At 30.6% G+C, this 15,535-nt stretch overlaps 1 long non-coding RNA gene across 1 annotated transcript; it reads right to left on the bottom strand.

The window, feature by feature from the left end:
- Positions 1-2,296: 2,296 nt before the first annotated feature.
- LOC123657941 lies at positions 2,297-13,647 on the bottom strand. The gene is made up of 3 exons (XR_006743807.1): positions 13,521-13,647; positions 2,515-2,524; positions 2,297-2,307 (listed from the first exon to the last, which is right to left on the bottom strand). It is a non-coding gene; the product is annotated as an uncharacterized LOC123657941 (long non-coding RNA).
- Between the last annotated feature and the right edge of the window lie 1,888 nt (positions 13,648-15,535).

Raw genomic sequence — 15,535 nt, 5'->3', positions numbered from 1 at the left:
ATGTTACAAATATCAATAAAACATCTCTGTATTTGTATGAAAGCGGAATAGATTTTTTTTCTCTAAGTTTAGTTTATTTAAGTTTGTTAAGTTTGTCAGCGTATTGTTTTTTTTTTTAACTTTTTTTATATCTAATTTCGTGTCTTATGTTATTGAGGTAAGGCAGATCAGTATATTTCCTGTTCATAATCTAGAGCAGTCCGTCTGGGGAACTATCTTAATCTTAAGAAGATCACAGCTAAATAATACTACTCTCAAGTAATATTGTGTTCCTGTGATGGGTAAAGTGGCCAGAGCTCCTGGGTATGGTCAGGAATAGGGTCGGCAACGCGCTTGGAATACTTCTGGTATTGTAGGCGTTTATCGCGTATCCGTTGGGCCGTACGCTTGTTTTCCCGACCTAGTCGTATAAAAACGTAAATGCTACAATACTTCAAAAAAAAAAAGATGTATGGAACACGTAAAAATTAGACATTAATTTCTAAGTAAACAGTAGAAAATTAAGGTAAATAATTACTTATTAACAATTTAATGCCTTGGTGTCGTAAATATTGCGTTTATTGTAGCAACAAAACAACTTGTACTTAGCACAGAATATAACTTTGCAATTTATTAATTTACGTTTACTTTTCATTAAAGTATTTATAGCTTCCCTGAGAGTTTAAAGTTTAAATTATGCTAACAATGCTGAAGGGCCTCTTATTTTTGTATTAGAAAAATAACATAGTTATCAGGAAAGGTGAGATTGAACGGAACGTGCTACAAACGCGTTCATCAATATTTTTTACATTCCTCTACTGGAATTTTATTCATTTTTAGAGTCGAGTAAAGTTTTTTGTTTTCACCCCTAGAGCAGTGTGAATCTAAATACGTCGGGTGTATAAAGGAATTAAAACCAAACTAATAAAAAATATTAAAAAAAAAAAAACATATTTTAGTTTTAATTTTTTATTTTATTATTTTATATCAGATTTGTTGTTCTAAGCTAATTGTAAAATACTGTAAATTTTTATGGACTTCTTTTTCGTTTTATTATTATTATATTTGATAATTTTTCTCATCATTTGGCTGGGTTGTCTGCATTTACAGGTCAAAACCAAGAAAATGCAGAGTATGGTGTGTTAAATTTATATGTTGTGTAGAAGGTCGTCTTCGTCAATTTGCAAAAGCTTTCTTACGATTCAGTATGTAATTAAAACGACGGCTTTTTGTAAAGTGATGTAATTATTAATTTTATTATTTCATTTTATTTTAAATTTTAGTAGATATATTAAACTATCATTTTAAAATATGGATTGGGTGTATCCATATAATTGATATATCTCATTCTTTTGTCTTTTGTATAAAAAAGGTATACATAGCGCCTTAACACTCAACGGCCGCCACTAGGATTATCTCCTGTGTCAGGGGTCCGGAAACACACAATATATAAGCACAAACGCTCAGATCACGGTAAACATGTGTATGGTCAATACAAGTTTTTGCCATGTGTGGAGACCGAACCCGCAACCGCCAGCGTAACAACCACTTAACAGTGCTGTGACCATTGCGCCAACGCGTCGTCATAACATAACAATATGCATTACTGTATACCAAAACAGAAATAATACATAGCAAATTGATTTTAACAAATATCATAAGGTACAAAGAGCGGCCTTATCGCTAAAAAGCGATCTCTACCAGGCAATCTAGGGGCAGAGGAGATGGTATTGTGTCGGTGTAGGTGTACAAATTGTAATATAACATTTAAACTGAGACATAACATATATACATATAAATACATACATTACTTTATTGGAATTTCTATTATTATGAAACAACTTTTTCGTATTTTATCGCGGTTTATAGGTTTTTTTAGATGCCCGTCGTTTCGGACACTTTACAGCAACCATAGTCACAGGAGGACTAAGACGTCAGACATACTAATGATACAAAGTTATTTGAAACTATCCTATGATACATCAATATTTCAATTAGTTCTCTCTACGCAAAAAGCGCTAACAGAATCTTTAATCTGTGGCATATTATGCTTGGTTTTTGATTTAATTATTTTAATAATGGGATCCCAAGCAGGTGGTAATAGCCAGTCATCTTCTCTATTGAAATTTAATGTTTTTTTTTTAATTTCAATAGCCTCACGGATCATCCCTAGTTGAAGTTGGGGAGAAAGATTGGAGGAGGGAGAGAGAGAGTTGGTTGGTATTCTTTTGCGAGGACCTGTGGTTTATCAAATCTAATATTATAATGGCGAGCTTCGTCTAGAATATGTTCACAGAGACAGCGGACTTGGTAATAATAATAAATATTCTTTACTGTACACCAAAGAAAAGATATAATATATTGAGATGAGTTTTAGATTTGTACAATATACGGGCTTATAGCTAAAAAGCCCCACCAAGCAACCGCGTTGCGGAGGATAATGATGACTTATGTGACCGTGTACTTATAACAAATAGAATAATATTATTGTATATTTATATAAATATATAAATAAATAATAAAAATAGACGTAACGTACATATTTCTTATAATACATATGAGTGACTAACAAACATCTATATTAATTGATACACAGATACATTTAACAAAGGTAATGTAGGCATTAATAAGAAAGACAAATGGATGGGTTGTTAAACTTATGATTAAATTGACTTAGTTAATGTTGTAGTGTGAATCTCTATTTTTGGAAGTCATACTTAAATCTACTGTATCTACTTCACACACTAGAAACTCTTTACTAATAAATAAACGTAAAAACAAAAAAGTCATATCTATACTTATATTATATTTTATTTTAAAAGCAACAGTATGTCCATACCGATGCCAAACAAATTCACAATTTATCTTAAATAAATACCTGTTTGTTGACGAATCTTACGATTTTTATGAATCTTCTATTACGATTCAGATGTAATTTAAAAATGACGACTGACTTAATTTCGTATATCGCTGTCCCCGGCCAATAAAGCGGTAATATCAAAAATCAAATTTTACAGGAGAAATAAAAGAAGCTAATTTGTTTATAGTGCAGTGTACAGTGATCCAAAACAGAAGTTCAATATGTCAAATGAAAGCTATTTTTTTTTACCAATTTAAGCTTTTAAAAATAATTTTTTAAAAACAAATCGTATAATTTTTTAATGAAATAATTAAAAAAATGTATAATACAATTCATAGATGATACTATTTTAATTGCAAGATCATAAACACTTACTGTAAAGATGTTCACCGGTTTTTTGTGTTATTTTTCTTAGAGTAATGCAATAATACATAGCTTAGTCGTAAGAGAATTATCCATGCAATAAAATGGTTATTGTCATTTATTCTAACGAAATATTAATAAAAAAAACTGAAAAAAAATAAGAGTGATAGATTGATACTCAGAGAAGCCAAAAATTAAATAACATTAAAAAGGGTGTAACCGGCGTATACCGCTTTATTGCCCGGGGCCAGCGATATATTCATATCTATATGATAAAACTTAGATGAGGTACTCATACGTTAATCGATAATTAATATAGAACAGTACAACGACAGCGTTGCCTCGGTGACAGTCGTATGTCTGGCAGAAGTTTCTGTTAAAAATAGAGAGAGAAAGGTTAATCCATTTACAAAACTGAAACGTGATTTTTTTTGGTTAGTTTTACCTAACTACTAACATTCGGCTATTTAAAAAAACAGTATCTATTTAGTATTTATGTAAAAAATCTTTTAAATTTTTACACACACAAATAATGTAATTTTTGAGTTAATAATTCATAATATAAATAGTATATTTTCTTCTCAAAGTTCTATTGTCTGTGCCGCGTCAGTAAGCGTACCGCTTAAAATTAGAAAAATAGGAATTTAAGGCTATAAACTCTTACCTAAACTGAAATAGCCTGCAAAGGACGTGTTGCTGGGCAAAGGCTCACTTTATATAGAAGAAAGTTTGATCCGGCGTACTGTTTCACTGTCAGTTGACAGATTACTTTAATAACATCACGGCGACACGACGCCACTGCAGGCCTCTGAGTAAATCTGAAAAAAAATTTAAAATAAGTTACTAAAACAAGAAAAAGAACAAAAGGCGGCCTTATCGCATAAAGCAATTTTTCCAAGCAATACGTCGATAGATGACAAGTGCCTATACATATATGGATGTGGTTTTGAGTTAAGTCTATGTATTTCCAAATACATTCGTTAAATCGTAAGCTTTAATTGCTTTATAACTGTCCATTTCTCGTCAACCCCAATTTCGAGTTATTGATTTGAATAGTGCGCACTATAACAAAACGTCCTTCTATTTGAAATACGGTAATGGTTGTCGCTAATAATTTAAAATTATATGTCTGAATTTTTATGAGCTTACTCTAACCATTCTATTTTATATTTGTAAGAATAAATGTCGCTTCTATTTAAATACAAAAAAAAAAACTTTTATTAGAGATATCAGAATAAATAATTTAATCAATTTTTTGCTACTCTTAAAATTTATCAACGCATTAAAATAGGGTTCCGGATGACCTCGACGTGATAGGAAGATCTCTACCTGCAATAGAGAGTGCATACCTTGCTCTTGAAAAATCAGCTGCGGAGGCCGGGCTCCAAGTTAACATGGCTAAGACTAAGTACCTGAAAGCGTCAAAATACCAGCAAACTCTACTACAAGAGGTTAATATTGGTAGCAACACCTTCGCTAGCGTCAATGATTTCGTATACCTGGGATCCTTAGTAACCGATAACAACGATGTGTCTTCAGAAATAACTAGGAGAATAATGGCAGCTAACAAGTGCTACTTCGGACTACTAAGATACTTACGTTCGAAACTTCTTTCAAGAAGCATAAAACTTCTCTTTTACAAAACCTTACTAAGACACGAAATAAAATAATTAATAAAAATAAAATAATTAATAATTAATTTATTTAATTTATTAATAATACTCACCTACGGTTCCGAATTTGGGTGCTGAACGAAAAAGACGAAAATTCCTTGTTGGTATTTGAGCGGAAAATACTAAGACGCATTTTCGGAGCTGTGATGAAAAATGAGAGATGGCGAACGCGTTGTAACCACGAGCTATACCAAATGTACGATGAGCCAAACGTAATTAAGACCATAAAGATCAGGTGCCTGCGTTGGGCAGGGCACGTGTTGCGAATGGACGAGGCCAGAGTACCCAAACGCCTTTTAGAAGGCCGACTGGAGGGCCGCAGATATTGAAGCAGGCCCAAGCTCAGATGGTTCGACGGCGTCGAACAAGATATCAAGATCTTGGGAGTAACAAGTTGGAGAAGAAAAGCCTCTAACAGATCGGACTGGAGAGCTTTGCTGGACCAGGCTAAGACCCACCCGCGGCTGTAATGCCTCAGATGATGATGATGATTAAAATAGGGTTATTGTAGAAAATGTTATGTACGTACAACTTGTAATATATGTAATACCAAAAAATCTATTAAATAATGGACAATGAACATCCCAGCCCTGTGTTAGGCGCTTAGGCCCATAACGCAGAGTTCCCACAAAGATCGTGTTGAACAGTTATTATGGGTTAAAATTAGATAGTCTATTACTGCTGTCAAAACCTTTGCATTTAGAACTACATTTTATCTAAAACCATACACCCCAACGTCATACACACACACACACACACCTCATATAGATATCGCTTATCCAATTATCCCATTTGTGCTTAGGAAAAAAATATTGTATTTGTATGATAATGACGGAAATTATTTATCCCATAAGAATATTAATTACATTGGAATTTAGGCTAGTCTGGCTTGAGAAGAGTCTGGGGAAGTGTAATACAGTCCTTTTATAACAGTCCTTTTTTATTTTGTGCCGATTTTAATACGTTTTTCAATATCTGGTTAATCTAAAACATCACAGTATAAAATTAGAAAGCTACCAAATACATTACAAAATGCACCTTTGGGTTCATAAAATATAAAAAAGTAACTATATAAAATTCAGAAATTTATTCAGAATGCATCAATAACTCATTAGTATTGGTTCCAGGTAAAGCAGCTTAAAGATAAAACGAAACCAAATTACCTATCGCTCAAATCATCTAATTTCAAATCAATTTGTTGTTTATATTGTTTTAGAAAGGATTATGATACATACACTTAATGACGTGCATCGTCTGTAAGCCTAAATTTCAGAGAGTTGTGTGATTAGACCGCTTACTTGATGTAGGAAATTTTGATATTTTTGTAAATCTCGCCCTTCATGTCTTATTCAAAGAAATAATTCTACACAAAGAAGTTTTTAAATCTGACTGTCATGTCACTTCATGTTCAAAGTAATATAACAAATCTAAAAATAAAAAATAAAATGTTTTTATTTGTAATATCCTTAAGAATCAATTAAGTTTAATTTATACAAAGTATAAAATAATTTGAATGCGTTGAAAATTTTATTTCGCGTCTACTTATAGTTGAATAGTATACGACTACCTTCAATTGTTGCTACGTGTATATGCTTAGCACTTTTGTCTTTCTAGTTCCATACATATTTCAAGGCTCATTATACTTACCTACACTTCATTCAGGGTCACGGCGACTTTCAGATTTACCTTAACTAATTAAGAAGAAAAACTCAGTGAAAACAAAATGCTCATTAAAAATGGTTTATATAAATTGAAAGAAAATAACGTTATTTAGTATAAAACAGAAAAAAATACGTAACTTTACCATTTATACTAATATTGTGAAGAAAAAGGTTTTGTTTACTTTTATTATTTACTAGCTGACTTGGGGAAATCAATACAGCCATATTTTTTTCTTAACTATATCGATTTTTTTTAATTTTTCTCTAAATAAACCCTTGTCATGACAACAACAAACACATAAAAAAATACTCAATTTCGTACAGTCGTTCGGAAGTTACGATCGAACATACATTTTGGTGATGCAATTTAGATGCAAAATTAATAATTATATATACCTTTGTAGATGTATTATTTTAGCCTGAACTGAACCGCTGTCAATAAGTTTCACCATAAGAAAAAAAATTGACTACTAAACGACAACTTGGAATCAAAGTAACTAAAACGAAAGGATTAACGTCAAAGCGAGTAAAACTGCGTGAGATATATGGTCGACACAACGAGTAAAAGTCCCTTATCCACAAAAATGCTGACTTTTTAATATAAAAAAATAGCCAGTGCTGTTTTTGGCTTTCGGCGATACGAGAATTTGTACGTAAAATGACGAAAATTCTAGTCGATTTATATTTGTATATGGAAAAATGTTGTAAACTTCAGCAATTAAAAGTTTTGCCTAACGTCTAATTTTATTGATTAATTTGTGCAGCCGAATGTTTAAAACCTTTGCAAATGTCCACGATGACTGTTTATGTTATTTTCGAGTAGGTACTGAAATAAGAGAAATATGCATTTTTTTTGGTAAATAAATGTATAAATAATACATATATTACACACAGACTCGGAGTGGTAGTCAAAACTCACAAAAAATATATATTTATTTATTTATTTATTTATTTATTAGGATTACCAACAGAAATTACAACAATAAAAACAAAAGAATTATTTTACACAATTGATTAAAGAAGTTTAATTGTATTTCTTTTTAAAGGTAATCACAACATGCAATAATCAAATAGTAAATATGAAATAAAAATATACATTAAAAAAAACAGCAAAAATTAGATTTAATCATTGAATTTGATTAGATTTAATATTGAATTAGATAAATTAATATGGATTTTTAAAAAGAAATATAATTATTTGACAATTTTATATATAAAAAGCTTCTCAAATACACGTAATAACTTTATGAAAGTAACAAATTGGAATCAAAATAATATAAAATTACTCCAGTAAACAATTAGTAATTGAGGAACTGATCAATCTAAATCTAAAGACATGCAAGCCATCAAAAGTAATGTCAAGGCCAGACATTTTTGACGACAGATCGTTATAAGTACGTGCCAGTCGAGCCAAAGGGGAATACTTGCCCAAATTGGATTTATAGAGGGATACATTTATCAAGGCGTGCGTTCCCTGGGTAATCTGGATGGTATATTATAATTAAATAATTGAAGTATTTGGTGGTGGTATATATATATATATACCCAAGCAATTGCATGTGATAGATCTTAGGCACTATAATTTTAGTAGTATGAACAGTCTATGCCTCCATCTGCTGTAACAAAGCACAAGCTACACGAGAGTTGCGACGGTAAATGTTGATCGCCACATCAAACAAGCTGTAGTGTGTTTAGGGAAGAGTGGTTGTTGATGATTGGTCACGGTAAAGTAAAAACCCTTTTTCGAACCTTCAAGCTTACCAAGACCACTCCAACCACAGACCACACCAAGAATTGACAAACAAAAAGCTAGTGAACTCTGCATGTTTCCAAGTACGAGTACGTTTTCCTCTGATGTCGCGATGACTGGATATTCACCAAACTCTAATCGTCACATAGGTCAATCTTTATAAGAAGTAGGTACACTAACGTCTGTGACTGAACTGTATGTCAATGTTTTTGTTAAATAACTAATTAAGGTTTTTAAACAAATCCTATTAAATTAACTAGTATTAGCCACACAATTAATCGTTGATTTGCATTTTTACTTCAAACAAGTGGAACATTAAATTAATTGAATAACGATGTGTATTTTTTACGTGTGTATTGCGTGAATGTATAGATACTAATATATATACATACTATATAACTGTAAATGTACTAAAAGACATTTAATAAATATGGAGAACGGTTAATTTTGGATTGCACCCGTGAATCTTAAGTATGTATTTTTAACCAACTTCTAAAAAGCAGGAGGATCTCAAATCAATTATATTTTTATTGTGTAACTACCCCCTAACTTTTTACTGGGTGTACCGATTTTGATGATTATTTTTAATCGAAAGCTGAAGCTTATTATGTGGTCCCATTTAAATTAGATTGAGAATTAGTAAAAAAATTTGAGCTATCCCAAAAATTCATATATAATTTACTGTTTTAACGATTACCCACGTATTACTTGCCGATGCAATTGAACTTGTTTTTTTCCGTTTGCTATTAAAAACATATAATAATATAAATATAAATATAATAGTAAGAAATATTAGGACTGGTGGAATAATTTCGAAAGAAAAGTTATTGTTAATAGTACGTCATCATTTTATCAGCGTCTACTATTGACGTACGATTGTCTGACCTAAGTCGGCATCATAACGACGGGCGATAAGTGCACCTATAATACGACAACAAAGCATGAAGCTCTACGATTAAGCGCTACTACGAGTGATTAACACACCCTCCTGCTTTGTCGGAGGCAAATTAACTGGCATCTCTCTTGAAAAAAGAAACAATGTATATAATAAAAGAAAATATAAGTTTATATAGGTAAGCGGAAGGTTTATAGAATTATCTATACAAATAAATAAAATTGGAGTGTCTGTTTGTAATATTCCGCTTTTTACTAAATACATATAGATGTATACACGGTACATATACCAAAATAAAATTTTTTACAATTTTTATCTGTCTGTCTGTCTGTTTGTTCCGGCTAATCTCTGAAACGGCTGAACCAATTTTGACAGGACTTGCACTGACAGATAGCTGATGTAACAAGGCGTAACTTAGGCTACTTTTATTTTAGAAATTTATTTATTTTATAACTCTGCGAACTAAACAATATCTTTTTTGTTAAATTCCACGCGGACGAAGTCACGGGCATAGCTAGTTATTTTATAAAATAATACTAATTTAAGTTACCAATATGTTTACACAAACTCAATTTAATTGCGCGAAATCAAATTGTATATAACAAGTATGTTTTTATATTGCTGCGCACAATCCGTCCTTGGTGACAAACTAAAATAAGAATTTAATAAACTGTACTCTCAAACCTTTTTTCATCCGTGAATCGTATCGCATTTTATTCCGGTTCTTTACAATGTGCAACATATTTATTTTTTTAACATGCAAATTAAAAGCTTTTAGAGGACTAAAGCGCTTACGAATTAAATGAAAATAGGTCATATTTATGCTTTGGTAAGAGAAACTTGCCACTTGAGTGAAGTGATTTGGGTTAGCCCAACTACCACGCATTTTGACTTTGATGTGTAATTCAACATTAAAACCTATAAAGGTAAAATAACTTTCCACGTTTGAGTTGTTATGACACAACTCGGCAGACTTGGTAAATCCACAATCGCTCAAATAAAACGTCGATTTATAGAGATTTTTAAAGCAAATTTTCCGAAATATATTAAATTTAATTTTAAAAAAAATTATGCATAATATAATAAGTAAGAAATATTTACATCTAAATAGTGTAATAACATACGCAAAACATGAAAGGAAATCAAGTATTATTTCTTTTAAAATTCTTAAAGTGATATTCGCTTTTAAAATCTATTTCATAAGAATAATCTTTTCAATTATAGAGCTGTATAGAAATACATGAATTTACATAGTACTTTAAATTCCTTCCCGACACAAGAACCGCCATCGAAATGCCTATAACCAGGCGATCCGGCGCGCCAATAATTGGAAAGTGACAATCCTATTTCGATGATTACTCTACACTCACCCTGTAAATTGTTTTACGCTGATTGTTACGAATTGTGCGAAATTAAATTAATATACCGTGTATATCAAATGCCCTGAGCCTGATTGATATTTTTGGATTTAATTTTTTTTTATCAGGAATTTTAAATGTGTTTATATTGTTCATAGTCTGTTCATTTAATTGACTCATAATTGAATTCTATACAAACGTTTTTTTTTATGCAATGATTACGTTATAGTTATAATAAATAAAAAAAATATTGAAAGTATTAAGAATATAGATTGTAATAACATATAATTTATTCGCGGATCGGTTCTTGACGTTATTTTCTTGTAATTTATGTTGTTCTCCAAAATATAAAAACAATTACAATGTTACGTGAGGATAACGTTGTCTGTCTATTTAATTTTATTCAAAAAAGGATAAATAGGTCGAAAATAAAACGATTATTATAATATAATCAGATTTTCAATGAAACCTTGTACAAAGACTAGGTAAACCAATTTAAACGCGGTGAAACATTTAATCAGTTTCCAAATAAATCAGAATTAATTGAGTATAATTTGCAAAAATGTTGTGGTCAACAGTCAATGGAATAAATTATAGTAATGTGTTCATTTTAGGTAAATCATAATACATACTCTTTCAGCTAATTTATCAATTAACGCGAAAATAATTTTATTATCGATGCTTATTAAGCAGTACAATTAATTACACTAAAATTTGTCACTGTTGTAAATCAGGTTGTTGGTTTGTTAATATTGTTTGCTTGCATAAATGATAGACTATAGGTTTATTTTGTTGCCGTGTTTTCTGTTAAATTAAACTTGTTGTCACTAAGCAAATAACACAATTGTAGCTTTATCAATAAATTATGTTCTATATCTAGTTGTATGTAAACACTAGCTGTTGGTCGCGGCTTTGTTCAAGTAAAATTAGATTACGATTATAAATATTTAAAATTATGTAACTTTAAAAAATATAACACTAATCTAAAATATCAATAATTAAGAGTCAAAAAAACATTAACGTACCTTGCTTGTTTTAATTAATAATAAAAGTATGATTTACTTAAAAATACTTTTAAGGTTATTTTATGCTCAAAAGTATGATTTCATTTCTAGGATTCAAAATAGTAGAGCTTAGACACCTTCTCTTATGTTCCAATTTATTAATTTGGGTTGGAATGTTAAAAAACTCATAAATAATGCTTTATACTTCTAACTTAAGAACTATGACAGATTTTCAGACTAACTCTCATCGCCATAAATATATATATATATGATGACATGACATGATGATGTCATCATCATCACTGCTGGACACAGGCTTTCACAAGTTCACGCCAAAAATGGCGTAAACTCATGTGTTTTGCCCATAGTCACCACGCTAGGCAGGTGGTTGGTGACCGCGGGGCTGGCTTTGTCGCACCGAAGACTCTGCTGCCCGTCTTCGGCCTGTGTATTTCAAAGCCAGAAATGGAACTGTGTTATCCCTTAGTCGCCTCTTACGACACCCACGGGAAGAGAGGGGGTGGCTATATTCTTTACTACCGTAGCCACTCAGCGAATATATATGTATACATAAGTTATACTAATTATACTTTACAAAACAGCTCTCTATTTCATATATACGTTGTAATACGGCTTTTTTGCCAAATTTCATTAGGACTGATCAGTCGATCAGACAATCTGGACGTCATAAGAGAAATTTTGTTTGTTTGAGTAGAATATAGTGTATACAAGAAATTAAATCTGTTTACAAATATTATCTTACTGTAAGTGTTTAAGTTTAAATTTTGTAACTATAGTGAAGGTGTTTATATTTAGCGTAGGTAACGGACGAGTAGGCAGAAGAGTAGGAGGATTCTACGAAGTGCTACGAGATGCAAGTTACACTTGTTAAGTCTTCTTTGTTATTTCCATACAAAAATACATTCGTAAAATAAAATTGATTAATTGGATGTTAAACTATCTTTTATATCAAAAATAACGATGGCCTGTTTTACCAGCGAATCCGATGTATGCTAATTGGTGTCGGGGTCATATCTAACGAGTGTTTGTCGTAAGTGAATCCGCCTGCGGCATTGTGAACCGCTTCGGGCTAATTTCTGCACAAAATTTACTCAACTATCGATAAAGCGATGTCTATATCAGATTAATTCAGATTGAAACGTCAACGTGCTATGAAAGTGAGTTAACCCTTTGACATCACAATGATTGTGCGTGTGTGCTATTAAGGTTAATATATCGAATGATTCCGACACTATACATGACATCGATTAGCGTGGCCAAGTGAACCATACAACTTATGCATCATTTCCTCATCAATAGCTTCGATCTCATTATTTATTAGGCACAAGTTATTCCCTAGTAGTTCATTTATATTAAACTTGAGAATAATTTAAATGGACACATATTAAACATTAACATTAAAAAAATGAAATTTGACTGAAATTTTATCTAACCCTTTTTCATCACAAATATTTCTGTACACTACAGCCAATTTACCATCTGTTCGTCTAAGTTTAAACTTATATTACTAATACACTCATTGCTTAGTGTTAAAAAATAATAATAGCAAAGCATGCTGTTTGTAATTGAAATGTGCTATAAACACACTTTTAACTTATTTAAGGTAATTAACCAAAAGTTGAAAGTAATTTAAGCAAACACATGAAATGTTAAGTAATAGGAATAATAAATATTATGATAAAATAATATTTTAATTAAAAAAAAATTAATATTAAAATAAAAATAAAAATTTACCTTTTTTCCACATCTAGAATTTCCTTTAAAAGGGCTATAATAGAGAAACTTGCTAGCACGTATGAATAATCTACACAGTCACTTATCCGTACCCACAGCCACTTACATACAAATACACAGGTATACACACTCACAAAATTACACATACATCTACACATTATTGACCATGGATATTTTACATTTTATATATTTCTCATTTTTATTGTAACTGTGTTTTACTACCTCAACTCAACTTTGTCTACCTTAACTGTGTAATTTAAATACTGTAAAATCCGACATTGGCTTTTGTTTGGATACTCTGTATTGGTTTAAGAAACATAAAATGTAGCTATGGATTTTTGTACAAATAAATAAATAAATAGATATTTTCTGGAAAACTATAACCTAGGCATCTTTGAGTCGCGAGTGAATAGGTTACTTCTAGGTAAACGTGCTCCATCTTAGACCGTATTTTCACTTATTAGCAGGTGAAATAGTGGTCAAAAGCAAGCCTATCATTGTATAAAAAAAGTAATTAAATTTTTTAAGACTAATGATAAATCAAAGAAAAAAAATCGTAGTAAACAGAACATTACAAGACAAGTCGAGTCATCAAGAATTAGTATATGATGTGATAGAATCTAAAGCTAGTAATATAAATTTACAAATTTATATGCAATATACAAAAAATAAAATGAAAACTCATACACTAGTACAGAATAAAAAAATCTGGTAAGAGATAAAAATATGTTTAACCTGGTAGGTATGAGTTATTTATAAAAAAATATATATATATTTATAATACACTAATAAGCGAACTTTCATATGTACTTCTGCATGCAAGTAGTAAGTGTATCGTAAATAATGTGATGTAACATTATGCAACGCGCAACGTACGTGTAGATAATCTCTTAAGCGGCCTAACTACTCATACATCTAATATTTGACGCCCTGATGGTAAGCTTTGAGAGCCCAATTATTAGTTCAGTCTCTTACCACAATACTATTATAAAGGATTGAGATAGTCAATTTCATTTTCGACTACCCTAAAATGTGTTCAGGTTATACAGATTATGTACGTTTACGATACCTGAAAAATTATTAATAATATATAACAGTCTACAAGATATGTACTAAAATGGAATATTCGGTTGTTAAGTTCCTCCTTAAAATAAAGAAAATATAGTTATTAATTATTTATCGCCACGTTTCTTCTTTTCTCATCATCTAAAACAGTTTCAACTAGTGCGTTTTACTCGTAGCACTTAAGTTAACGAAGGTTGACGCAATAGCGAGCGTGGAGTTGTGACACAATTCCATCAAACCACCAGTTCATTTAAAAAGGTTCGAATTTATAGATCGAAACATGTAAATTTCAATTTTTTTAATGTTCTTTTATCATAATTGTAAAGCTGGTACAATGAAAACATTTCATACTTAATATTTTATTTAAACACAGATAACTTTATTTTCAAACAATAATGAACATATGAAAAACACGTTATACTTTTTATTGTCTGTTTTCGTAGAAAATAATAGTAATAATATTGATATGTATAATGTATTACTTTTATTCAGAATATATGTAGGTATAAGAATATATGTATTACAAATTAATTCAACCCTAACTTATTATATTGTTACGGTTTTGATTTCATAAAAAATAACCGACAAACATTCGCTCAGTCAGAGTTATTGAATTTTTGTCAGCTAGGAGGAGCCAGAAACATATTATACAAAGTTTTTTTTTTTCAAATTTGATGATCTTGATTCCAATGGGGATAGTTTTAAAACTTCTTTTTGCATTAGAAAGCATGTTTGTTGATAAATATTGTAAAACATCATGCCAGGATCAGAAAGAGGACTTAAAATTAGGATTTAAATATCAGTCAAAGTTTCATAATCATATAAAACCAATTTTGTAATCATAAAATGTCTACACATTTCTAATAATATATTTATTAAGCGTGTTTATTTATTTTAATAATTGCATAAATAGTATCAACTCTCGACACCTAAGCTGATTAAAATTCATTTGTCATAGCAACTTAGAAACGATGTATCTAAATGAAAACTAAGCGTCCATTCTCTAACATGGGAACAACAAAGTTTGAAAAGTTTAGAAATATGAATATAATATTTGCTTACAAAATACAGGTATACATTATATTTCACTTTTTGAATTATTCGTTAAATCTGTTTAAATACTTTGTCTCTTTATTGTTTTCAACAATAAAACTACAATATCATGGTATAAC

Source organism: Melitaea cinxia, chromosome 11 (genome assembly GCF_905220565.1).
Source record: "Melitaea cinxia chromosome 11, ilMelCinx1.1, whole genome shotgun sequence".
NCBI classification, from domain to species: Eukaryota; Metazoa; Arthropoda; class Insecta; order Lepidoptera; family Nymphalidae; genus Melitaea; species Melitaea cinxia.
This window is presented reverse-complemented; position numbering and strand designations above follow the sequence as displayed.